We start from the raw sequence: 25,784 nt of genomic DNA on the forward strand, positions 1-25,784 counted from the left end.
GCACTTAGAACATAGGAATAATGCTTTAGAACATAGCACATACAATCACTGTAGCACTAAATAACATATGTAGCACACGACCAGTAACTACTGGTCACAGTCAAGTACCACCTACGCAACCCTAACCACCTTAGGAAAATATCGCGCAGGGAACCAGGACCTCACTAGCACCACCTGTACTAGGAGAAAACAACCACCTAAGTATCACAATACCTGTAGGGGTAAACGCACATTACACATGATGCATCACATTCAGAGGTGTAAACACAAGGCACATGACGCATAAAAACACATTCAGAGGTGCAGGTTAGGAACAATAGCGCCAAACTCACATTAGCCACCACTTGTGGCAGTCCCTAGGCCAACTGGCCTTGTCGGGCTAGGACGCCCTGTCCAGCAGAGTCAGGTCGCGCCTGCGCAGGCTGCGCAAACCAGGGAACAAGGCACAACCTACACGTTGCAGCTGCCCACTAAGTGCTGGGCAGCTGGGACAAGGGGCGTGGGCACCACTGTGCCCTTGGAACACAAATATCGCCGTCACGTGGGGCCTCTCTGGGCTCTAGACAAATGAAATGCCCCCTAGAGCCTTTCAGGGCTCTATTAAAATATAGCCCCCGACGTTGGAGCCCTCTAGGCTCGAGAAATAATGCGAAATGCCCCCTAGACGTTGGAGTCCTGGTCGGGGGACTCTAAGCCAATGAATTGCCCCGTCGTGGGAGCCTCGTGGGCTCGAGCAATGTGCCTTCTTGGAGCCTTCAGGCACTGAAACCAAGAGTGGGGGCCCACGTTGGAGCGGCCCGCTGCCTTCCGGGGCCGCTCTGCTTAGCCAAACAACTGCCCCTGTCTGGTGGAGCGCTACTAGCGCTCTCCGCTACTACGGCCTCTCCGGGGGGCGGATGGGCGCTCTCTTCAGTGTTCCCCCCCCCCCCCCCCCGTCGGCGCCGCTGTGGGGGACAGGGAGCGGAGACCACTCTCACACGGAGTCCCGCTTACCTGGGACTCCCGCGGCATCTTCCTCGCTGCCGGTTTCCTCCCTCCGGGGAAGCGCGGGGTAGGCTCCCGTCTGCTTCTCTTCCGGGCAGAGTGCCCCGGGGCGCAGGGTAGGCTCCTGCCTACTCCGGGGCTCAGAGCAGCCGCGATGCTTCGGTGGGAGGCGGGGTAGGCTCCCGTCCTCCTATTTCAAGTTCCGGTTGTCCCGGAGGCCCGCCCTCGGCCTGCCTGACTTCCGGTAAGCCCGGCCGCGGCGGTGATTTCTCCGGCGATAAGAGGGGTGGGCTCCCGCCGTAAAATAAACAAATAAGCGGGGTGGGCACCCGCAAGCACACCACAATGCGGGGTGGACACCCGCCAATTAAATGATTAAATAAGCGGGTGGCTCCCGCTCGATCGGCAAAGACGCGGCAAACGCCGGGTGGGCACCGGCTTGCAGCAATACAGCGCTCCTGAGCGCTAAAGGCAAATCAAAGCGCTTCCAGGCGCTTAGGGGCACAAATAAAGCGCTCCCAGCGCTTTAGGGGAAAATAACCACAAAGTCCAGCAAAGTTCTCCCCTGCATGCAGCAAGGCAGGGGTGGGGGGCAAGGCTGGACCCGGAGCCAGCTCACTGGGCCTCCAGGCAGGGAGGTAGTCCAAGTGGCGGTCCTCTGGTCCAGCAGCAGCAGCAGCAGCCCCCCTCAGGCAGGATCCTGGAAGAGAACAACTCTGTGGGGACGCAGCCCCATTTTTATACACCTTTCCCCTTTGTTCTGGGTTCAGGGTGAGGGGGAAAACCAGTCGCAGCTGGTTGGGGAGCACCCTTGATGTGCTCAGCCCCTCACTCTATTCACTGGCAGGGCTAGGGTCATCAGTCGCAACCCAGGGTGCGGAGCCAGCATTGTGTGGGGAAAGCCCTGCCCTATTCAGGTCCAAGGTGCACTCTTCCACAGCCATCAGCATGCTAATCTCACACTCACCACTGGGGCAGACCCAACCAGACTCCTGGAGCCAGGCTCACCAGCCAGCTCCAGCCAATCACACGCCAGACACACTTTACACTAATATGCCAACTCCTAGAAGTGGCACTTCCGCACATGACATAATCACGCATTATATATCATTGCGAAGCATTCGATCACACGAGTCCGCACATACCAAACTCGAGCCTGCACACCCCACGCATCAGGAACTACCAGGGACACATACATTCCCCATGCATTCCTATTGGAGGGCAGGCCTATCTCACCACATGCACTCAGAGGGCGCACGCACTTTACTCTGGGACACAGGGAAAGTGCGCAGAAACCAAAAATCACTACCACCAGGTCACCAATAAAAGCAAAAAGTTCAGGGGTGAACCTGCCAGAAGGGCCAAGTCCAACAATATCAGAGTAATTTAAACTAGGCAAAAGCTGTGTAAAAGAAGAAAGTGGATCTCCATCGTCGACCCAGTCCTGATTATGCTACTGGGGACACGGTGTGGTTATCCACACATAAAATTGCTGTGAAAGGCACTCGTAAATTAAAGCCACATTTTATTGGTCCTTGCAAGATTATCAAAATAATCAAACCTGGTGGCATGAAATTGGAACTTCCTTCCTCTCTAAAAATACAACCTGTTTTTCAAGTCTTAGTATTAAAGCCGTTGGTAACAGGGTCCCAATGTCCAATCAAACCGCCAACAGTGTTGGTTGATGATGTATATGAGTATGAAGTGGAGGATACTGTGGACTCCAGGAGAGTTTGCTGTAGATTGCAGTATTTGGTTAATTGAAAGGGGTTTGGGCCTGAAGATCGTTCGTGGGAGACTGCTGGTTATCTAAATGCCCCTCGTTTGCTGTGCCTGTTCCACATACGATACCCCAAGTAACCCAAAGCTGTTGGGGGTGTTCTCGTTGGGGTGTGCTGTAAGGCTTTCTCTGCTAACGGCCAGGTCTGCGGCGAGGGTGGAGCATTGCTAGCATAAATCCGGCATGGCCAGGCAGAAGGGCGCTTCATGTTCTAGTCGACGTGTGCGTTCTTCCACCCATGAATCACTAACCCTTGTGCTTCCGGGTCCACTGTGCATTGTGTCGGCGTCTCATCGGGCTGCTGTGAGGTGTCTCATCTCATTGTTTGCTTTGATGTCAGCGTCCTCAGCTGTTCTTTGTTGAACACCATAGCTTTGGATTCCTGCTTATCGACTAAGGTAGTAACGTGCTTAGCGCTCACATGAGTAGTATTTTTTGAATACTTATCTGATGCATACTCTTGGCATTTGGAGATCCAATTATTTCTTGGTACTGGCTTTTTCGGACCTGAAAAAGAATGAGAGTATACATGTTAGTTGTAATGATATAAAGCCCTGCACACCATTTTGTGTTACTTTTACTTTTGATCTTAAAGAGTGTCTTCACAAGAAGTTATTGTATCCACTCTTCCAGTTGTGAATTTGTAGTATTTTTGGGGTTTTCTTTTAAAGGACGTTACAGATTACTATTAGGTGTGTGTTTGCTTGTTCCTTTCTTCCCATATGAAACACACTATATTTTGTGCTCAGGAGAAGGCAAAAGAGAAGAGGAAGGGTCAATAAAAGGGGAAAGAAAAGTGTGGGAGAGGCGGGGAGGGCAAGGGAGGGAAGGAGAGGAGAGGAGGAGAGAAATGAGGAACAGAATTAGGAGGAGCAGGAGAATTAGGAGGAGGAGGAAGGAGGAAAGGGAAGGGAAGGGAAGGAAGAGAAGTCGGAGGGGAAGGGGGGGAGAGGATGGACGGTAGGGGAGAGGATGGGAAGGAAGGAGAAAGATGGGGAGATATACGGAAGTGAAAGGAAGGACAGGGTAGGGAAGGGAAGAGAAGAGAAAAGGGAGAAGGAGAAGAAGAAGGAGGAGAGGAGAGAAAAGGGAGGAAGGGGGTAGGGAAGAGGAGGGGGAGGAGGAGAAAAGAGGAGAGGAGGAAAAGAGAAGAAGGAGAGGCGGAGAGCAGAGGGGGAAGAGAGAAGGAGGTAGAGAGGAGGAGGACGAGAAGAGAAGGAGGAGAAGAAGGAGGGGAGAGAAAAGGGAGGGGGAGGAGGAGAGAAGAGGAGAGGAGAGGAGGAAAAGAAAAGGAGAGGAAGAGAGGAGAAGATAGGAGAGGAGAGGGGAGGAGAGGAGAGGGGGAGAGAGGAGGAAGAGGGGAGAAAGAGGTACAGAGGAGGAGGAAGAGAAGAGAAGAGAAGAGAATGACAATTAGGTGGGGGAGAAGGAGGAAGAGAGGGGAGAGGAGAGGAGGAGGAGGGGAGAGGAGTAGAGGAGATGAGCGAGGAGAGGAGAGGAGGAGAGGAGAATGAGGAGGAGACTAAGGAGGAGGAGAAGAGGAGGAGGAGAGAGGAGGGACGAAGGAGGGAAGAGGGACTGGAAGAGAATGGTTGGGGGACTGAAAGAGGAGGAGGAGGAAGAGGAGGAGGGAGAGGAGGAGGAAGAGTATAAAAAGAGGAAAGGAAGGGAGGACAGAGGGGAGAGGAGATGAGGAAGAGAGGGGAGGAGAGGTGAGGAGAGGGGAGAGAAGAGAAGGGGAGGGAAGGGAGAGGGGGAGGGAAGAGGAGGAGGAGAGAGGAGGGACGAAGGAGGGAAGAGGGACTGGAAGAGAATGGTTGGGGGACTGAAAGAGGAGGAGGAGGAGGAGGAGGAGGAGGGAGAGGAGGAGGAAGAGTATAAAAAGAGGAAAGGAAGGGAGGACAGAAGGGAGAGGAGATGAGGAAGAGAGGGGAGGAGAGGTGAGGAGAGGGGAGAGAAGAGAAGGGGAGGGAAGGGAGAGGGGGAGGGAAGAGGAAGGGAAGAGGGGAGAGAAGGAGAAGGGAGGGGAGGAGGAAGAGAGGAAGACAGGAGAGGAGAGGGGAGGAGAAGAGAGGACAAGAGAAGAGAGGAGAGGAGAGGAGGAGGAGGATGAGGGGAGAGGGGAGGAGAAAGAGGAAGAGAGGAGGAAGAAGATAGGAGAGGAAAGGGAGACGGAGAGGGAGAAGGAGAAGGAGGAAGGGGAGGGGATGGGAAGTGGAGAGGATGGGAGGGATAGGAGGGATAGGATATGGATTGGGGAGGGAAGGGAAGGGGAGGGGACAGAAGGGGAGGGAAGGGGATGGAAGGAAAGGAAAGGAAAGGAAGGCAAGGGAAGGGAAAGAAGAAGAGGGAGAGGAGAGGACAGGACAGGAGAGGAGAGGAAGAAGAAGCGGAAGGAGAGGAAGAGAAGTGAGAAGCGAAGAGAGAGGAAGAGGAAGGGGAAAGGAAGGTAAAGAGGAAGAGAGGAAGAGGAGAGGAGAGGCAAGGAGGAAGAGAGGAGGGAGATAAGAGGAATAAGGAGGAAAAGGAGCAGGAGAGAGAAGAGAGAAGAGAAAAGAAGAGAAGAGAAGAGTAAGGAAGAGGAGAATGAGGAGATAAAGGAGGGAGGCAGGAGGGAAGAGGGAAAGGAAGGGAAGGGTAGAGGGACTGAAAGGGGAGGAGGAGCGGAAGTGGGAGAGGGGAGAGGAGGAAGAGAGGAAGAAGAGAGGAGAGGAAGAGGAGAGAAGGAAGACAGGAGAGGGGCGGAGAAGAAAGGACAAGAGAGGAGAAGAGAGGAGAGGAGAAGGGAGGAGAGGGAGGGAGTGAGAGGGGAGAAGAGGAGGAGGAGAGGAGAGGAGAGGGAGAATGAGAAGGAGGAAGGAGAAAGAGATGGAGGAAGGAGAGGAGATGGAAGGGAAGGGAAAAGGAGAGGATGGGAGGGATAGGGGAGGGATAGGGAAGGGGAGGGAAGGGAAGGAAAGGGGACAGAAGAGAAGGGAAGGGGAGGGAAGAGAACAGAAGGGAAGAGAAGGGAAAGGAAAGGATGGAAAGGGAAGTGAAAGAAGAAGAGGAAGAGAGACAGGAGGAGAGGAGTGGAGAGGAGAGGAGAGGAGAGGAGAGGAGGAAGAAAAGGAAAGAGAGAATTAGGAGTGATAAGTGAAGAGAAAGGAAGAGCAAGAGGAAGGGGAAAGGAAGGGGAAGAGGAAGGGAAAGAGAAAGAGGAGAGGAGAGGTGAGAAGAGAAGAATGAGGAAGAGGAGTACGAGGAGATGGAGGAGGGTGGAAAGAGGGAAGAGGGAAACAAAGGGAAGGGTAGAAGGACTGAAAGAGGAGGAGGAAGAGGAGAGAAAGAGAATAAAGAGGGGAGGGGATAGGAGCGGAGAAGAGAAGAAGTGGAATAGAGGAGGAGCAGAGGAGGAGAGAAGAGAGGAGAGAAAGAGGAGAGAAAGGGAATGCAGAGGGGAGGGGATAGGACCGGAGAGGAGAAGAGAAGTCAAAGAGAGGAGGAGCAGAGGAGAAGAGAAGAGAGGAGATGAGTTGAGAGGAGAGGAGAGGAGAGGAGAGAGGGGAGGGGAGGGGAGGAGAAGGGAGGGTAGAAGAAGGGAAGGGAGGGAAGAGATGAGAAGAGAGGAGGGGGTGAGGGGAGAGGAGAAGAAGATGAGGAAGAAGAAAGGAGGAAGAAGAGAGGAGGAGGAAAGGGAGAGGGGAGAAGATAACAAAAGAGAAGAGACGAGAAGAGGGGGAGAGGGGAGGAGGAGAGGAGGAAGAGAGGAGGAAGAAGAGAGGAGAGGAGGAGCAGGAGAAAGAGGGGAGGAGAGAAGAGCAGAGGAGAAGGGAAGGGAGGGGAAAAGAGGAGGAAGAAGAGAGGAGAGGAGGAGCAGGAGAAAGAAGAGAAGAGAGAAGAGCAGAGGGGAAGGGAAGGGAGGGGAAGAGAGGAGACGAGAGGGAGGGGGAGAGGGGAGAGGAAAGGAGGAAGAGAGGAGGAGAAGAAGAGGATGAGATGAGCAAGAGGACAGGAGAGGAGAAGAGAGGACAAGAGAGAAGAAGAGAGGTGGGAGAAGAGAGGAATAAGGAGGAAAAGGAGCAGGAGAGAGAAGAGAGAAGAGAAAAGAAGAGAAGAGAAGAGTAAGGAAGAGGAGAATGAGGAGATAAAGGAGGTAGGCAGGAGGGAAGAAGGAAAGGAAGGGAAGGGTAGAGGGACTGAAAGGGGAGGAGGAGCGGGAGTGGGAGAGGGGAGAGGAGGAAGAGAGGACAGGAGGAAGACAGGAGAGGGGAGGAGAAGAAAGGACAAGAGAAGAGAAGAGAGGAGAGAGGAGTCAGTGAGAGGGGAGGAGAAGAGGAGGAAGAGAGGAGAGGAGAGGGAGATGGAGGAAGGAGAAAGAGATGGAGGAAGGAGAGGAGATGGAAGGGAAGGGAAAATGAGAGGATGGGAGGGATAGGGGAGGGATGGGGAAGGGGAGGGAAGGGAAGGGAAGGAAAGGGGACAGAAGGGAAGGGGAGGGAAGAGAACAGAAGGGAAGGGAAAGGAAAGGAGAGGAGAGGAGAGGAGGAAGAAAAGGAAGGAGAGAGAGAGGATTAGGAGTGAGAAGTGAAGAGAAAGGAAGAGCAAGAGGAAGGGGAAAGGAAGGGGAAGAGGAAGGGAAAGAGGAAGAGAAGAAGAGGAGAGGTGAGGAGGAAGGGAGGAGGGAGAAGAGAGGAGAAGAGAAGAGAAGAGAAGAGAGAGAAGAGGAGAATGAGGAGATGGAGGCGAGAGGCAGCAGGGAAGAGGGAAAGGAAGGGAAGGGTAGGGGGACTGAAAGAGGAGAAGGAAGGTGAGGAGGAAGAGGCGAGAAAGAGCAAGAGAAGAGAAGACAGAGGGGGTAGGAGGAGGGGAGAGAAGAGGAGAAGTGGAAAAGAGGAGGAGCAAAGGAGGAGGAAGGAGAGAAAGGAGAGAGGAAGGGAAGACAGAGGGGAGGGGATAAGAGGATGGGAGAGGGGAAGAGAGGAGGAAGAGAGAAGAGAAGAGAGGAGAAGAGACGAGTGGGAGAGGGGGAAAGGAGGAAGTCGAGAGAAGAGAAGAGCGGAGGGGAGGGGAAGGGAAGGGAGGGGAAGAGAGGAGAGGAGGGGAGAGGAGAGAAGGGAGAGAGGGGAGACGAAGAGAGGGGAAGAGAAGAGGAGGCAAGGAGGAATAGGACAGGAGACTAGAGGAGAAGAGAGGAGAGGAGGAGGGGGATGGAAGAAGATGGAAGGAGGTGATAAGGAAGAGAGGAGGAAGAAGAGAGGGGAGGAAGAGCAGGAGAAAGAGGAAAAGAGAAGAGAAGAGAAGAGAAGAGAAGAGAAGAGAAGAGAAGAGAAGAGAAGAGAAGAGAAGAGAAGAGAAGAGAAGAGAAGAGAAGGAGGAGGAGGAGGAGGAGGAGGAGGAGGGGGAGGAGGGAGGGAAGAGGGAAGGAAAAGGAAGGGTAAGGGGACTGAAATGGGAGAAGGAAGAGGAGCAGAGAGAGGAGAAGGACAGGAAGATGAGAAGGAAGAGAGGAGAGGAGGAAAGGAGAAGAGAAGAGAGGAGGGGAGAGGAGGGGGAGAGGGGAGGAGGAAAGGAGGAAGAGAGGAGGAAGAAGAGAGGAGAGTAGGAGCAGGAGAAAATGTGGGCAAGAGGAGAGAAGAGACAGGGGGAAGGGAGGGAAAGAGAGCAGACGAAAGGAGAGGATGGGAGAGAAGAGGAGGAGGGAATAGGAGAGAAGATGAGAGGAGGGGAGGGGAGGGAACGGGAGGAGGAGAGGGGAGAGGAGCAGTAGAGAGAAGAGAAGAGAGGAGGGGTGAATGAGGAGTAGGGAGGAGGGAGGGAAGAGGGAAGGGAAGGGAAGGGTAGGGGTACTGAAACAGGAAGAGGAGGAGGGAGAGGAAAAGGAGAGGAGGATGAGGAGGAAGAGGGAGGAGGAGAGGAGACAAGAGGAGAGGAGAAGAGAAGAGAGGAGGGGAGGGGAGAGGAGAGGAGGAGGGGGAGGCGAGGAGGGAAGGGAAGGAGGAAGAGAGGAGGACGAGAGGAAAAGGAGAGGAGAGTAGGAGGAAAGGGAGAGGGATTAGAGGAGAGGAGAGAAGAGAAGAGGGGAGGGGAAGGGAAGGGATGGGAAGAGAGCCGAGGAAAGGAGAGGGTAGAAGAGAAGAGAGGAGGAGGAAAGGGAGAGGGGAGAAGATAACAAAAGAGAAGAGACAAGAAGAGGGTGGAGGAGGAGAGGAGGAAGAGAGGAGAAGGAAGAGAGGAGAGGAGGACCAGGAGAAAGAGGGGAGGAGAGAAGAGCAGAGGAGAAGGGAAGGGAGGGGAAAAGAGGAGGAAGAAGAGAAGAGAGGAGGAGCAGGAGAAAGAAGAGAAGAGAGAAGAGCAGAGGGGAAGGGAAGGGAAGGGAAGGGGAGGAGAGGAGACGAGAGGGAGGGGGAGAGGAAAAGAGGAAGAGAGGGGGAGAGGAAGAGGGTGAGATGAGCAAGAGGACAGGAGAGGAGAAGAGAGGACAAGAGAGAAGAAGAGAGGTGGGAGAAGAGAGGAATAAGGAGGAAAAGGAGCAGGAGAGCAGGAGAAGGAGCAGGAGAGAGAAGAAAGAAGAGAAAGGAAGAGAAGAGAAGAGTAAGGAAGAGGAGAATGAGGAGATAAGGGAGGGAGGCAGGAGGGAAGAAGGAAAGGAAGGGAAGGGTAGAGGGACTGAAAGGGGGGGAGGAGCGGGAGAGGGGAGAGGAGGAAGAGAGGAGAAGAAGAGGAGAGGAGGAAGACAGGAGAGGGGAGGAGAAGAAAGGACAAGAGAGGAGAAGAGAGGAGAGGAGAAGGGAGGAGAAGGAGGGAGAAGTGAAGAGAAAGGAAGGGGAAGAGTAAGGGAAAGAGGAAGAGAGGAAAAAGAGAGGTGAGGAGGAAGAGAGGAGGAAGAAGAGAGGAGAGTAGGAGCAGGAGAAAATTTGGGCAAGAGGAGAGAAGAGACAGGGGGAAGGGAGGGGAAGAGAGCCGACGAAAGGAGAGGATGGGAGAGAAGAGGAGGAGGGAATAGGAGAGAAGATGAGAGGAGAGGAGGGGAGGGGAGGGAACGGGAGGAGGAGAGGGGAGAGGAGCAGTAGAGAGAAGAGAAGAGAAGAGAGGAGGAGGTGAATGAGGAGTAGGGTGGAGGGAGGGAAGAGGGAATGGAAGGGAAGGGTAGGGGTACTGAAACAGGAAGAGGAGGAGGTAGAGGAAAAGTAGAGGAGGATGAGGAGGAAGAGGGAGGAGGAGAGGAGACAAGAGGAGAGGAGAGGAGAAGAGAAGAGAGGAGGGGAGGGGAGAGGAGAGGAGGAGGGGGAGGCGAGGAGGGAAGGGAAGGAGGAAGAGAGGAGGACGAGAGGAAAAGGAGAGGAGAGTAGGAGGAAAGGGAGAGGGATGAGAGGAGAGAAGAGAAGAGGGGAGGGAAAGGGAAGGGAGGGGAAGAGAGCCGAGGAAAGGAGAGGGGAGAAGAGAAGAGAGGAGGAGGAAAGTGTTAGAGTCGGGGATCTCTGGTTGGCGCAAGGTTGCCCTTGTGTCAAGCAGGAACCCTCTCCTCCACGTCAGGGCGCAGGATAACCCCTCGCGAATGACCCTTGCTCACCCTCTAGGTGCGTGGCGTGAGCAGCCAAGGCGATTCCTCAGGCGTTGTTGGTTAAGCACTTACAATCGTACACACAGTAAATACATCAATCCCCCCCAGAAACGGACACCAGACCTGGATATATATAAAAATGCGATTCTTTATGTAAAAATAAGGTATATATATCTCAACAGACTTATCACAAGACCAATAACGTTCTCGCTAGGCCACCAGGTTATAAAGCAGGCAAATGTTCGTTGTTCGTAGTTTCAAATGGATACTTTGTAGTCTCTTGCAAATGTTACTTGGGGTTCCAGTACTCACAGAGATCGGCTCCTGCGAACGGGGAAATAAGGCGTTGCGGGCCCCGAGCCCGATACTGGAACTTCTTTCGTGATGTGGAGAGTCGGCACAGGTCGGTGCGACTCTCGGCTTGGGAAGTGTTCTTGGGTCCTCAATCAGCAGGTGTGGGCACGTAGGCAGGCGCGGCCAGCGACCCTTTAGCACGGCGGTGCAGGAGGGTCTCCACAGCGGGGGCGGCGCGGCCTGAGATGTCCGGGGATAGCGAAGCGGGGTCGCAGGGCACGGTCAGTGCAGCTGGATGACCCGGCGTAGATCACAGTCGTCGGACGGCTTCCGGCGGGAGGGGTGATAGCGCGGTCAGCGCGCTCCCGTAGCAGGCGGTGACAGGGATGCAGGCGGCCTAGCCCGGGGACAGAGAGCGGCTCCGGACGGAGCGGGGCTCTCACGGGTGTGAGGCAGGCGAGCTTCTGAGTGTCACGGCCCTAGGAGGGGCGATGAGGGGCGCAGTCTCTTTCCAGCGGGATGCACACACGGCTCGAATTGGAGGACGAGCAAAAGCACAGAGAACCCACTGTTCCTGGGGTTCAGTTCAGGGGGCAAGCTCAGATCAAGCCCTTGGAGAATGTTCCAGCACAAAGTAGCAAAGTCTTTTCAGTAAGTCTCTTCCTCTCCTTTCTCAGCAAGGCAAGCAGCAGGCCAGCTCCTCCGGCGTCTTCTTCTCCTTCTAGTCGGGCAGAGGTTCTTTGTGGTAAACAGGATTCTGATTTCTTAGGAGCCAGGCTCCTACTTTTATACCATGATTCTTTTGTTCTCTAGCGCCAGGGGGCCTAGGCCTGGCTCAGTCCAGTTCTGGAGCACTTTGTTATGGTGACTCTGCTCTTTCCTTTCAGCAGCAGGGCAGAGACATCAGCCGCCCCACAGGGGGCGGCGCCGGCTTTGTGGTGGCAGAGGTCTATTCAAGAGTCAAGGTGTACTCCTCCCACCCATCCAGGTGTCACCTCTCTACCCACCAACTGGCAGCCAACCTGTCTCTGGGGATTCCCCAACCCTGCTCCTTACTGTTGCCAGGCAGAACACATACACACAGCAGAGGCGGACTGAGATGGTCAGGTCAGTAAATACTAACTTTCTAAAAGTAGTATTTACAAACCCAGGATATTAAAATAGACTTGACTACAAGAAGTATTTTATCATCCTGAGTTCAGGCATACTAAACTTGACACTTCTACCATGCTCTCTGAGTCCACTGGGGTCACAGCGTTGGCGTGATCCCGGCAGCCCATTCTGGCCTATGGAGAGCAGGTAGCCTTCAATAGTGAAGAACGAAAATGGCTGTAATTCACTACTAAGACATGCCACACACATCAGGGCATGTCCTACCTTATGCCTACAATGCACCCTGCCCTTGGGCCTACCAGAGGGGTGGCTAATATGTAGGTAAGGGAAGGTTTAGGGACTGGCAAGTGGGGGCACTTGCGCAGTCAGCGCGACGGTCCCGGACCGCGCACAGGGTCTGCGGTGGCAGACCCTAGACACACTTTACAAGGCCGCTTCCGTGGGTGGCGCAACCAGCGCTGCAAGCCCACCAGCAGCATTGGCATTCACAAGCCCTGGCACCCCTGGTGCACTTTACTGGGGACTGACAGTGAATCCAATAAACCAATCATGGACATCAATTACAGGTACACTTTACTTAGGAAGCACTTGCACTGCGGCACGGATTAGCCGTGGCGCAGTGCCCTGAGCGGACAACACCAGCAAAACAGTCGAGGCACCCCATCAAAAAGTGGAAGGGAAACTCACGCCAAGGTGCCAGGTCTAACACGTGTCCCCTCCAGCTGAAATGTGGGGAGAACTACCCTTGCCCAGGGGGTTCCTCGTCACTAAGGCGGAAATACCTGGACAGACCGTCAGCGTTGGCGTGATCTGTACCAGGACGGTGTTCCACCGTAAAGTCCATACCCTGTAGGGAGATGGACCACCTCAACAGCTTCGGGTTTTCACCCCTCATTTGCATCAACCATCTGAGGGGCCTGTGGTCCGTCTGAACCCGGAAGTGAGACCCAAACAAGTAGGGTCTTAGCTTCTTCAGCGCCCAGACCACAGCAAATGCTTCTCGCTCAATTGCACTCCACCTACTTTCCCGTGGAAGTAACCTCCTACTGATGAAGGCTACGGGTTGGTCCCAGCCCTCCTCAGTCATCTGTGAGAGAACAGCCCCTACACCATGCTCTGAAGCGTCTGTCTGTACTAGGAATTCCTTGGAGAAGTCAGGGGCCAAGAGCACGGGCGCCGTGCACATGGCAGTCTTCAGGGTGTCGAAAGCTTTCTGACAGGTGTCAGTCCAAATCACGTTCCTGGGCTGCTTCTTGGAAGTCAGCTCTGTCAAGGGGGCAACAATCGTTCCATAGCCCTTGACAAACCTCCTGTAGTACCCAGTGAGCCCCAGGAAGGCCCTCACTGCGGTCTGCGTCTTGGGGGGTTCCCAAGCCAGGATGGTCTCGATTTTGGGTTGCAAGGGTGCCACCTTGCCACTCCCCACTTGGTGTCCCAAGTACACCACGGAACCCTGCCCGATCTGGCACTTGCTTGCCTTGATCGTGAGGCCTGCTCGGCGCAGAGCCATCAACACTTCCCAGAGGTGGCGCAGGTGTTCGGGCCAGGTGGCACTGAACACTGCGATGTCATCCAGGTAGGCGGCACTGAACGCATCCAGCCCAACCAGTACCTGGTTGACCAACCTCTGAAAGGTGGCAGGGGCATTCTTCATCCCAAATGGCATGACTCGGAACTGGAAGTGCCCATCTGGTGTAGAGAATGCGGACCTCTCTTTGGCCCCATCGGTCAAGGCGATCTGCCAGTACCCAGACGTTAAATCGAACGTGCTGAGGAACCGGGCAGCCCCCAGCCGATCAATGAGCTCATCAGCTCTGGGGATGGGGTGCGCGTCAGTCTTCGTTACTGAATTGAGTCCTCTGTAGTCCACACAGAACCGGAGTTCAGGTGTGGCTCCCGGCGCAGCAGCTTTGGGGACCAAGACCACGGGGCTGGACCAAGGACTGCTGGAGGATTCAACCACCCCTAGCGCAAGCATTTTGGAGACCTCCTCCTTAATGCAAGCTCTGACCCTGTCAGTTACCCTGTAAGCCTTGTGCTTTACAGGTAAGCTGTCTCCTGTGTCCACATCATGGACGCACCAATCTGTGACACCAGGAACCAGGGAGAATCGGTCGGAAAACTGTCCCAGCAAGTGGCGGCAATCTTCCTGTTGTTCGGGCGTCAGGGTGGGTGAGAGGTTAACTCCATCCACTGACCCATCTTTCTCAGAGGCCACTAAGAGGTCAGGAAGAGGCTCGGTCTCCTCTTCCATTCCATCATCAGTGGCCAGCAGCATGCCCACTTCGGTCCTCTCTAAGTGGGGCTTCAGGCGGTTAACATGTAGGACCCTCAAAGGGTTCCTGGGAGTCTGCATGTCCACCAAGTAGGTGATAGGACTTTTGCGCTCCACAACCTCAAATGGACCTGTCCACTTATCCTGAAGTGCACACGGCTCCACTGGGGCCAAGACCCACACCTTTTGTCCAGGTTGAAGCTCTACCAGAGTGGCATTCCGGTCGTACCACCGCTTCATCTCCTCCTGGCTGGCTTCCAGATTTGCCTCAGCAAGTTGCCTGAAACGCCGAGTCTGGTTTCGGAAGGCCAGCATGTAACTATATACATTCTGGGGAGGTTTCCTGGGAGATTGCTCCCAGCCTTCCTTTACCAAACTCAGAGGTCCTCTTACCGGGTGACCATACAGAAGCTCAAAGGGGCTGAACCCTAGAGACTTCTGCGGCACCTCTCGGTAAGCGAAGAGCAGGCATGGCAAGAGGACGTCCCACTTACGCCTCATTGGACCGTCCAGGCCCATGATCATGCCTTTGAGGGTTCGGTTGAATCTCTCAACCAACCCATTTCCTTGGGGGTGGTAAGGAGTGGTGAACTTGTAAGTTACCCCACACTCCTTCCACAGGGATTTCATATATGTGGATATGAAATTGGTCCCCCTGTCGCTCACCACCTCTAGAGGGAATCCCACTCGGGAGAAAATTCCCATCAGTGCCCGTCCCACCACGGGGGCCGTCACTGTCCTCAGAGGGATGGCTTCAGGGTACCGGGTGGCATGGTCCACCAAGACCAGGATGAACCTGTTGCCCAGGGCTGTCTTGGGATCCAGAGGCCCCACAATATCAATACCCACTCGTTGGAATGGCGTACCGACCACAGGGAAAGGTTGCAGAGGAGCCTTGTGCTTCCCTCCGCTCTTACCACTTGCCTGGCAAGTCTGACAGGTTCTGCAGTAGGAATCGGAATTCTTATGCATTTGGGGCCAGTAAAAGTGGGTGACAAGCCTGTCATAGGTCTTGTCCATCCCCAAATGTCCTGCTAAAGGCACATCGTGAGCCAGCCCCAGTAGGAAGGTTCTGAACTTCTGGGGTACCACCAGCACACGGGCTGACCCAGGTTCAGCAGCCTTAGGCTCGGAATACAGGAGGTCACTCTCCCAGTACACGTAGTGTGTTTTGGCCTGAACACCATTGGCCTGGTCTGCAGCCTGCTGCCGCATACCTACGAGAGAAGGGCATTCTTTCTGCTCCCTGCAGAATTCCTCCCTGGAGGGACCTCCTTCTTGCTGCCAATGGGTCAGCTCAGGCAGATCTCCCAGTTCGGCAATCTGTTCCCCGGTAGGCTCCAGAGCATCCCCCTCAGGGTCTGCTTCCTCCTGGGCCGTGGGAACTTCGGGGGCCGGTTTCCCGCGCCTCCTGCGCCTTCTCCCTAAGGCCGGTTCCTGGACCTCTCCCTCAGGCTCCAGGACCCTCTCAACACCCCTACTGGCTGCCATGGACCGGGTGGTCACGCACGCCCAGTCGGGTAGACCCACCATCCTCAGATGCGTGGTCTTCTCCACCTTTTCCCAAGGGGAACTCTCCAGGTCGTTCCCTAGCAGACAGTCTACAGGCATGTCAGTTCTCACAGCGACTTGTAGAGTACCAGAGACCTCCCCCCACTCAAAGGGAACTTGAGCCATTGGACAACGACTCTCTACGTTGTCAGCATTGACAACCCTACAGTAGGCATTGGGTACAATTTGCTCTTGAGACACCAGGTGTTGCCTCACCGAGGTCACGCTGGCTCCTGTATCTCTAAGAGCCTCAACCTTCTTTCCATTGATGGTCACCACTTGCCCATATTTCTTAGTGTTAGAGGGCAGGTAGGTTACAGGGACCATCTCACTGTCTCCTAGCGAGACTAGGGTCATCTGCCCGGGACCCCCACCCTCCTGGACTGCTACCTCCTCCCCAAAGTTAACACTAGCTACTTGCCGGGGTGGAGCACCAGTGGGTGCGGTCTTACCAAACAGGCGACACTTAGGATCAGAGGCAATGTGACCCGGGTCACCACACCTATAACAATTGAAGGGCCCCTTTGGAACAGGTCTACCTGTCGGGGCCCCGTTCTGCTGCGGGGGTGGGGGAGGCTGAGAACCCTTCTGCTGGTTCCCTTGGGAATTACTTTGGGGGCCTTTTTGGAACCCCTTCTGTTTACCCTTGTCCCCCCCACTCTTCTGCTGGGGACCCTGCCCACCTTTGGCGGAGTCTCCCACCTGACCCTTGTGGACCCTGGTGCTGAGCCAGCGGTCCGCCTCCTCAGCAAGCTTCCTCGGGTTGGACAGCTTGCTATCAATCAGGTGCTGGCGTAGCTCAGGAAAACATTGACTGGACAAGTGCTCCCATGCAATTAAATCAAGCAGCCCTTGATAATCATTCACTTTGCTACCCTTCACCCAACCATCCAGCGCTCTGCAAAAAAAGGTCACATATTCCACATACGTACTCTCAGGGATCTTCTTGGTCTCCCTGAACCTCTGTCTATATAGCTCAGGAGTTAACCCATACCTGGTCATTAAAGCTTCCTTCATATGGGGGTATGAGGTCTGGACTTCTAAGGGCAAATCTAACAGTGTGTCCCGCCCTTCCGCAAGGAACCTTCCCCACAACCCCGCTCCCCAGTCTTTCTCAGGGACCCGGTGTGAGGACATGGCCACCTCGTAGGCTCTAAACCACTGCCCTATGTCATCCTTTCTAAAATACTCCTTTACTACATCTTTGGGGATGTACACCTTGGACTCTACCTGCACCGGCGGAGTGCTGCCACCAGAAGGAGCGGTGTCTAAACTTTTCGCCTTCAGCTCCAACTCCTTCAATCTGATATCATGATCCATTTGGCGTTGTTGTGCCTCCAGGGCCAACTTCTGCTTTTCCATTTCCATTTGTCCGGCCAACTTTGCCATCTCCATTGCATGCGCCCTGTCGGCTGCCCTGTCTGCCAGCTCCTCTGGCGACCGGACTCTGCTGGGTTCCTCAAGGTTGTCGGGTGGAACGATGTCCCCCGCATTCCGTGGGTCTCGTGACTCCTTCCAGGCTCTCAACGCCTTGGTGTACTGGGTCTTCCTCTTGAACCCAGCATGGGGGACTCTGAATTTTACACTGTAGCCTTTCAATTGCTCCATCGTGTAGCCTCCCAGTCTCTCCCAATCCACCTCATCTATTCCAGAAATCACGGAGAGCGCTCTTCCAGCAGAGAGTGAGCCAGGCATGGTTGCAGTAATGGCAGATGTCTCAACAAAGTTCAACAATTAAAAACCTGTGGCTGCGTTATTTGGTCTGCTCTCACTATCTGGTGATTAATAATTCACTGTATGCAAATTACAAGTGCAAATCCGAAATCCCAGCCGCTGCCAACAATGTTAGAGTCGGGGATCTCTGGTTGGCGCAAGGTTGCCCTTGTGTCAAGCAGGAACCCTCTCCTCCACGTCAGGGCGCAGGATAACCCCTCGCGAATGACCCTTGCTCACCCTCTAGGTGCGTGGCGTGAGCAGCCAAGGCGATTCCTCAGGCGTTGTTGGTTAAGCACTTACAATCGTACACACAGTAAATACATCAATCCCCCCCAGAAACGGACACCAGACCTGGATATATATAAAAATACGATTCTTTATGTAAAAATAAGGTATATATATCTCAACAGACTTATCACAAGACCACTAACGTTCTCGCTAGGCCACCAGGTTATAAAGCAGGCAAATGTTCGTTGTTCGTAGTTTCAAATGGATACTTTGTAGTCTCTTGCAAATGTTACTTGGGGTTCCAGTACTCACAGAGATCGGCTCCTGCGAACGGGGAAATAAGGCGTTGCGGGCCCCGAGCCCGATACTGGAACTTCTTTCGTGATGTGGAGAGTCGGCACAGGTCGGTGCGACTCTCGGCTTGGGAAGTGTTCTTGGGTCCTCAATCAGCAGGTGTGGGCACGTAGGCAGGCGCGGCCAGCGACCCTTTAGCACGGCGGTGCAGGAGGGTCTCCACAGCGGGGGCGGCGCGGCCTGAGATGTCCGGGGATAGCGAAGCGGGGTCGCAGGGCACGGTCAGTGCAGCTGGATGACCCGGCGTAGATCACAGTCGTCGGACGGCTTCCGGCGGGAGGGGTGATAGCGCGGTCAGCGCGCTCCCGTAGCAGGCGGTGACAGGGATGCAGGCGGCCTAGCCCGGGGACAGAGAGCGGCTCCGGACGGAGCGGGGCTCTCACGGGTGTGAGGCAGGCGAGCTTCTGAGTGTCACGGCCCTAGGAGGGGCGATGAGGGGCGCAGTCTCTTTCCAGCGGGATGCACACACGGCTCGAATTGGAGGACGAGCAAAAGCACAGAGAACCCACTGTTCCTGGGGTTCAGTTCAGGGGGCAAGCTCAGATCAAGCCCTTGGAGAATGTTCCAGCACAAAGTAGCAAAGTCTTTTCAGTAAGTCTCTTCCTCTCCTTTCTCAGCAAGGCAAGCAGCAGGCCAGCTCCTCCGGCGTCTTCTTCTCCTTCTAGTCGGGCAGAGGTTCTTTGTGGTAAACAGGATTCTGATTTCTTAGGAGCCAGGCTCCTACTTTTATACCATGATTCTTTTGTTCTCTAGCGCCAGGGGGCCTAGGCCTGGCTCAGTCCAGTTCTGGAGCACTTTGTTATGGTGACTCTGCTCTTTCCTTTCAGCAGCAGGGCACAGGTCTATTCAAGAGTCAAGGTGTACTCCTCCCACCCATCCAGGTGTCACCTCTCTACCCACCACCTGGCAGCCAACCTGTCTCTGGGGATTCCCCAACCCTGCTCCTTACTGTTGCCAGGCAGAACACATACACACAGCAGAGGCGGACTGAGATGGTCAGGTCAGTAAATACTAACTTTCTAAAAGTAGTATTTACAAACCCAGGATATTAAAATAGACTTGACTACAAGAAGTATTTTATCATCCTGAGTTCAGGCATACTAAACTTGACACTTCTACCATGCTCTCTGAGTCCACTGGGGTCACAGCGTTGGCGTGATCCCGGCAGCCCATTCTGGCCTATGGAGAGCAGGTAGCCTTCAATAGTGAAGAACGAAATTGGCTGTAATTCACTACTAAGACATGCCACACACATCAGGGCATGTCCTACCTTATGCCTACAATGCACCCTGCCCTTGGGCCTACCAGAGGGGTGGCTAATATGTAGGTAAGGGAAGGTTTAGGGACTGGCAAGTGGGGGCACTTGCGCAGTCAGCGCGACGGTCCCGGACCGCGCACAGGGTCTGCGGTGGCAGACCCTAGACACACTTTACAAGGCCGCTTCCGTGGGTGGCGCAACCAGCGCTGCAAGCCCACCAGCAGCATTGGCATTCACAAGCCCTGGCACCCCTGGTGCACTTTACTGGGGACTGACAGTGAATCCAATAAACCAATCATGGACATCAATTACAGGTACACTTTACTTAGGGAGCACTTGCACTGCGGCACGGATTAGCCGTGGCGCAGTGCCCTGAGCGGACAACACCAGCAAAACAGTCGAGGCACCCCATCAAAAAGTGGAAGGGAAACTCACGCCAAGGTGCCAGGTCTAACAGAAAGGGAGAGGGGAGAAGATAAGAGAAGATAACAAAAGAGAAGAGACAAGAAGAGGGGGGAGGGGGAGGAGGAGAGGAGGAAGAGAGGAGAAGGAAGAGAGGAGAGGAGGACCAGGAGAAAGAGGGGAGGAGAGAAGAGCAGAGGAGAAGGGAAGGGAGGGGAAAAGAGGAGGAAGAAGAGAGGAGAGGAGGAGCAGGAGAAAGAAGAGAAGAGAGAAGAGCAGAGGGGAAGGGAAGGGAAGTGAGGAGAGGAGACGAGACGGAGGGGGAGAGGGGAGAGGAAGAGAGGGGGAGAGGAAGAGGGTGAGATGAGCAAGAGGACAGGAGAGGAGAAGAGAGGACAAGAGAGAAGAAGAGAGGTGGGAGAAGAGAGGAATAAGGAGGAAAAGGAGCAGGAGAGAGAAGAGAAAGGAAGAGAAAGGAAGAGAAGAGAAGAGTAAGGAAGAAGAGAATGAGGAGATAAGGGAGGGAGGCAGGAGGGAAGAAGGAAAGGAAGGAAAGGGTAGAGGGACTGAAAGGGGAGGAGGAGCGGGAGTGGGAGAGGGGAGGGGAGGAAGAGAGGAGAAGAAGAGGAGAGGAGGAAGACAGGAGAGGGGAGGATAAGAAAGGACAAGAGAGGAGAAAAGAGGAGAGGAGAAGGGAGGAGAAGGAGGGAGAAGTGAAGAGAAAGGAAGGGGAAGAGGAAGGGAAAGAGGTAGAGAGGAAAAAGAGAGGTGAGGAGGAAGAGAGGAGGGAGAAGAGAGGAGGAAAAGGAACAGGGGAGAGAACAGGGGAGAGAAGAGAAGAGAAGCGAAGAGAAGAAAAGAGAAGAGAAGAGAGAGAAGAGGAGAATGAGGATATGGAGGCGAGAGGCAGCAGGGAAGAGGAAAAGGAAGGGAAGGGTAGGGGGACTGAAAGAGGAGAAGGAAGGTGAGGAGGAAGAGGAGGGAAAGAGGAAGAGAAGCGAAGAGAAGACATAGGGGGTAGGAGGAGGGGAGAGAAGAGGAGAAGTGGAAAAGAGGAGGGGCAAAGGAGGAGGAAGGAGAGAGGAAGGGAAGACAGAGGGGAGGGGATAAGAGGATGGGAGAGGGGAAGAGGAAAAGTGGAAGAGCAGAGGAGGAGCAGAGGAGGAGCAGAGGAGAGAGGAGGGGAGGAGAAGAGAAGGGAGGGGAGGAGAAGAGAAGGGAGGGGAGAGAAGAGGGGAGAGGAGAGGAAGATGAGGAGGAAGAGAGGAAGAGAGGAGGAGAAGAGAAGAGAAGAGAAGAGAAGAGTGGGAGAGGGGAAAAGGAGGAAGACGAGAGAAGAGAAGAGCAGAGGGGAGGGGAAGGGAGGAGAGATGGGGAGAGGAGAGAAGGGAGAGAGGGGAGAGGGGAGAGGAAGAGAGGGGAAGAGGAAGAGGAGGAGAGGAGAAATAGGGCAGGAGAACAGAGGAGAGCAGGAGGGGGATGGAAGGAGATGGAAGGAGGAGAGAAGGAAGAGAGGAGGAAGAAGAGAGGGGAGGAAGAGCAGGAGAAAGAGGAGAGGAGAGGGGATGGGAAGGGAGGCAGAGGGAGAAGGAGAAGGACAGGAAGAGGGAGAAGGAGAAGGAGGAAGAGGAGAGGAGAGGAGAAGAGAGGCGAGGAGCAAGAGGGGAGGAGGATGAGAGGAGGAAGAGAGGAGGAGGACGAGAGGAGAGGAGAAGGAGCAGGAGAAGGAGCAGTAGAGAGAAGAGAAGAGAAGAGAAGAGAAGAGAAGAGAAGAGAAGAGAAGAGAAGAGAAGAGAAGAGTGGAAGAGGGGAAAAGGAGGAAGATGAGAGAAGAGAAGAGCGGAGGGGGCGAGAAGGGAACGGAGGGAAGAGAGGAGAGGAGGGGAGAGGAGAGAAGGGAGAGAGAGGAGAGGAAGAGAGGGGAAGAGGAGAGGAGGAATAGGGCAGGAGACTAGAGGAGAAGAGAGGAGAGGAGGAGAGGGATGGGAGGTGGAAGGAGGAGAGAAGGAAGATAGGAGGAAGCAGAGAGGGGAGGAAGAGCAGGAGAAAGAGGAGAGGAGAGGGGAAGGGAAGGGAGGCAGAGGGAGAAGGAGAAGGAGGAAGGTGAAGGAGAAGGAGGAAGAGGAGAGGAGAGAAGAGAGGCGAGGAGGAAGAGGGGAGGAGGATGAGAGGAGGAAGAGAGGAGGAGGACGAGAGGAGAGGAGAGGAAAAGGAGCAGGAGAAGGAGCAGTAGAGAGAAGACAACAGAAGATAAGAGAAGAGAATGAGGAGGGGGAGGAGGGAGGGAAGAGGGAAGGAAAGGGAAGGGTAGGGGGATTGAAATAGGAGGAGGAAGAGGAGCAGGGAGAGGAAACGGACAGGAAGATGAGGAGGAAGAGAGGAGAGGAGGAAAGGAGAAGAGAAGAGACAAGAGAAGAGAAGAGAGGAGGGGAGAGGAGGGGAAGAGGAGAGGAGGAAGAAGAGAAGAGAGTAGGAGCAGGAGAAAGATTAGGCGAGAGAAGAGACAGGGGGGAAGGGAGGGGAAGAGAGCCGACGAAAGCAGAGGATGGGAGAGAAGAGGAGGAGGGAATAGGAGAGGAGAGGAGATGAGAGGAGGGGAGGGGAGGGAACGGGAGGAGGAGAGGGGAAAGGAGCAGTAGAGAGAAGAGAATAGTGTAGAAGAGAGGAGGAGGAGAATGAGGAGGAGGGAGGGAAGGGAAGGGATGGGTAGGGGTACTGAAATAGGAGGCGGAAGAGGAGGAGGGAGAGGAAAAGGAGAGGAGGATGAGGAGGAAGAGAGGAGAGGAGGAGAGGAGACAAGAGGAGAGGAGAAGAGAAGAGAGGAGGGGAGGGGAGAGAAGAGGAGAGGGGGAGGGGAGGAGGGAAGGAGGAAGAGAGGAGGACGAGAGGAAGAAGAGAAGAGAGGAGAGTAGGAGCAGGAGAAAGATTAGAGGAGAGAAGAGGGGAGGGGAGGGGAAGGGAAGGGAGGGGAAGAGAGCCGAGGAAAGGAGAGGGGAGAAGAGGGGAGGAGGGGATAGGAGACGAGAGAGTGGGAGAGGAAAGGAGGAAGAGAGGAGGAGAGGAAGAGGAGGACAAGAGAGGAGAGGAGGAGGGGGAGTAGGAGAGGGGTAGAAGAGACGAGGAAGAGAGGAAGAAGAAGAGAGGAGAGGGGGAGCAAGAGAAAGAAGAGGAGAAATAGGAAAGAAGAGGGGATGGGAAGGGAACGGAGGTGAGGGCAGGCAGAGGGAGAAGGAAAGGAAGAGGTAGAAGGAGAAGGAGGAAGGAGAAGAAGGAGGAAGGGGATGAGGTGGGAGAGAAGAGGTTGGGATGGGAGGGATAGAGAAGGGGAGGTGAGAGGATGGATGGGGAGGGGAGAGGAGGGGAGAGAAGGGAAGAGGATGGAAGGGAAGGGAAAGAGGGAGTGGAGGAGGAAGAAGAAGCAGAGGAAGAAGAAGGGGAAGAAGAGAAAGAAAGCGGAAGAGGAAGAAAGGAAGACAAGAGGAGAGGAGAGGAGGAAGAAAGGAGGAGAATGAGAGGAGGAAGAAGAAAGGAGAAGGAGCAGAAGGAGAAGGAGCAGGAGAAGGAGCAGAGGGAGGAGAGGAGAGGAGAGGAGAGGAGAGGAGAGGAGAGGCGAGGAGAAGAGAAGAGAAGAGAAGAGAAGAATGAGGAGGTATAGGAGGGAGGAGGGAGGGAAGGGTAGGGGGACTGAAAGAGGAGGTGGAGGAAGAAGAGACAAGAGGAGAGGAGAAGAGAATAGAATAGAGGAGAGAGGAGGAGGGGGAGAGGAAAGGAAGAAGAAGAGAGGAGAATAGGAGCAGGAGAAAGATTAGACGAAAGGAGAGAAGAGGGGAGAGGAGAAGAGAGCCAGCAAAAGGGGAGAGGAGGGAGAGAGGGGAGAGGAAAGGAGGAAGAATGAAGGAAGAGAGGAGGAGCGGAAGAGGAGGAGAGGGAGGAGAGGAGGATGAGGACAGAAGAGGAGAGGAGAAGAGAGGACAAGAGAGGAGAAGAGGGGAGAGGAGGAGGGGAGAGGAGGAGGAGGGAAGAGGGAGGCGGAGGGGAGGAAGACAGGAGGAATAAAAGAGGAGAGGGGGAGCAGGAGAAAGAAGAGGAGAGGATATGAGAGGAGAGGGGAAGGGAGGGAAGGGAAGAGAGGGGTGGGGGGCAAAGGGAGAAGGACAGGAAGAGGTGGAATGAGAAGGACGGAGAAGGAGGAAGGGGAGGGGATGGGAGGGAAGGGGAGAGGATGGGACGGGAGGGATAGGGGAGGGATTGAGAAGGGGAGGGAAGGGAAGGGAAAGAGGTAGAGGAGAGCAAGGAGAAGGAGGAGGAAGAAGAGGTAGGAGAGGAAGAGGAGTAAGAAGCAAAGAGAAAGTAAGGGGAAGAGGGAGAGGGAAAGAAATGAAGAGAGGAAGAAAAGAGGAGAGGAGGAAGAAAGGAGGAGGATGAGAGGAGGAAGAGAGGAGGAAGAGAGAGAAGAGGACAAGAGGAGAGAGGAGAAGGAGCTGGGGAAGGAGAAGGGGAGAGGAGAGTGGAGAGAAGAGAAGAGAGAGGAGGAGGAGAATGAGGAGGTGGAGGAGGGAGGGAAGAGGGAAGGGAAGGGTAGGGGGATGGAAATAGGAGGAGGAGGAGCGAGAGGAAAAGGAGAGGAGGATGAGGAAGAGAGGAGAGGAGCAGGAGGAGAGGAGACAAGAGGAGAGGAGAGGAGAAGAAAAGAGAGGAGTGGAGATGAGAGGAGGAGAGGGGAGGAGCAAAGAAGAAAGAGAGGATGAAGAAGAGAGGAGAGTAGGAGCAGGAGAAAGATTAGAAGAGAGAAGAGAAGAGGGGAAGGGAAGGGAGGGGAAGAGAGTCGAGGAAAGGAGAGGGGAGAAGAGCAGGGGATAGGAGTGGAGGGGAGGGGGGAGAGAGGAGAGTAAAGGAGGAAGAGAGACGGAGGAGAGGAAGAGGAGGAGAGGAGGAGTACAGGAGAGGAGAGGAGAAGCGGGAGAGAGTAGGAGGAGAGGAGGAGGAAGAAGAGCGGAGAGGGGAGGCAGGAGAAAGAAAGAAAAAGAGAAATAGGAGAGGAGAGGAGAGTAGAGGAGGAAGAAGAAGAAGGAGAGGGAGAGGAGAAAGAAGTGAAGAGAAAGGAAGAGGAACAGTATGAGAAAGAGGAAGAAAAGAGGAGAGGAGAAAGAAAGGAGGAGGTTGAAAGGAGGAGGAAGAGAGGAGAGGGAGAAGGAGAAGGAGAAGGAGCAGGAGAAAGAGCAGGGGAGAGAAGAGAAGAGAAGAGGAGAATGAGGAGGTATAGGAGGGAGGAGGGAGGAAGGAGGGAAGAGGTAAGGGAAGGGGGACTGAAAGAGGGGGAGGATGAAGAGTAGGAGGGAGAGGAAGAGGAGAGGAAGGGTAGACAGAGGGGAGGGCATAGGAAGAGGAGGGGAGAGGAGGAAAGGAGTGGTGAGGGGATGGGAGGGGAATGGAAGGGAGGAGAGGGAAAGAGAGGAAAGAGAGATGGGGAGAGGGGAGGAGGAAGAGAGAGGGGAGATGAGAGGAGGAAAGGAGTGGTGAGGGGATGGAAGGGGAATGGAAGGGAGGGGAGGGGGGAGGGGAGAGGAGGGGGAGGGGGAGGGGGAGAGGGGAGAGGAGAGGAAGAACATAGGAGAGGAGGAGGAGGAGAGGAGGAGGAGAGGAGGAGGAGGAGGAAGAAAGGAGAGGGGGAGCAGGAGAAAGAGGAGAGAAAAGGGGAGGGGAGGGGAGGGGAAGTGAAGGAAGGGAAGGGACGCAACTGGAAAGGAAGAGAAGACAAGGGCTTGGGGAGGGCGTTAAAGGAAGGGAAAGGGACAGGAAAGGAAGGGCTTGGGGAGGGCGGGGATGGGAGGTAATTAGAGGGAACGGCAGGGCTGAGGAGGAAGGAAAGGACAGCACTTGGAGAGGGGAAGGAGAGGTTTGAGAGAGGGAGATGAAGGAGGAGGGGGAGGGGATAGGGAAAGGGAAGTGTGGGACAGAAGGAAAGTGAAGGAAAGGGAGAGTGGAGGGGAGAGGGGATGAGAGAGGTGGAGGGGAAAGGAAGAGGAGGGGAGGGGAGGGGAAGGGAGGAGAGGAGGAGGACAAGAATCAGAATGAGAATGAGGAGCAGGAGAATGAGGAGGAGAATGAGGAGGCGAAAGGAGGACAAAGGAGGAAAGGGAAGGGAAGTGAATGGAGGGGAGGGGAGGGGAGAGGATGGACGGGTAGGGGAGGAGATGGAAGGGTAGGGGAGAGGATGGGAAGGAAAGGGAGAGGATTGGACAGAAGGGGAGAGGATATGAAAGAGGGGGAGGGATGGGGAGGTATA

The 25,784-nt window shown here is 54.7% G+C and overlaps 1 long non-coding RNA gene across 1 annotated transcript in view; it reads right to left on the reverse strand.

Annotated features, from left to right (window-relative positions):
• Positions 1–2,492: 2,492 nt before the first annotated feature.
• Positions 2,493–25,784, reverse strand: part of LOC146801768 (uncharacterized) — a 60,009-nt gene continuing 36,717 nt past the window's right edge. The window contains exon 2 of the long non-coding RNA XR_014968068.1: positions 2,493–3,271. This is a non-coding gene — a long non-coding RNA (uncharacterized LOC146801768). The remainder of the gene's footprint in view (positions 3,272–25,784) is intronic.

The sequence above is a fragment of the Triturus cristatus genome, chromosome 8 (assembly GCF_964204655.1).
Source record: "Triturus cristatus chromosome 8, aTriCri1.1, whole genome shotgun sequence".
Classification (NCBI taxonomy): Eukaryota; Metazoa; Chordata; class Amphibia; order Caudata; family Salamandridae; genus Triturus; species Triturus cristatus.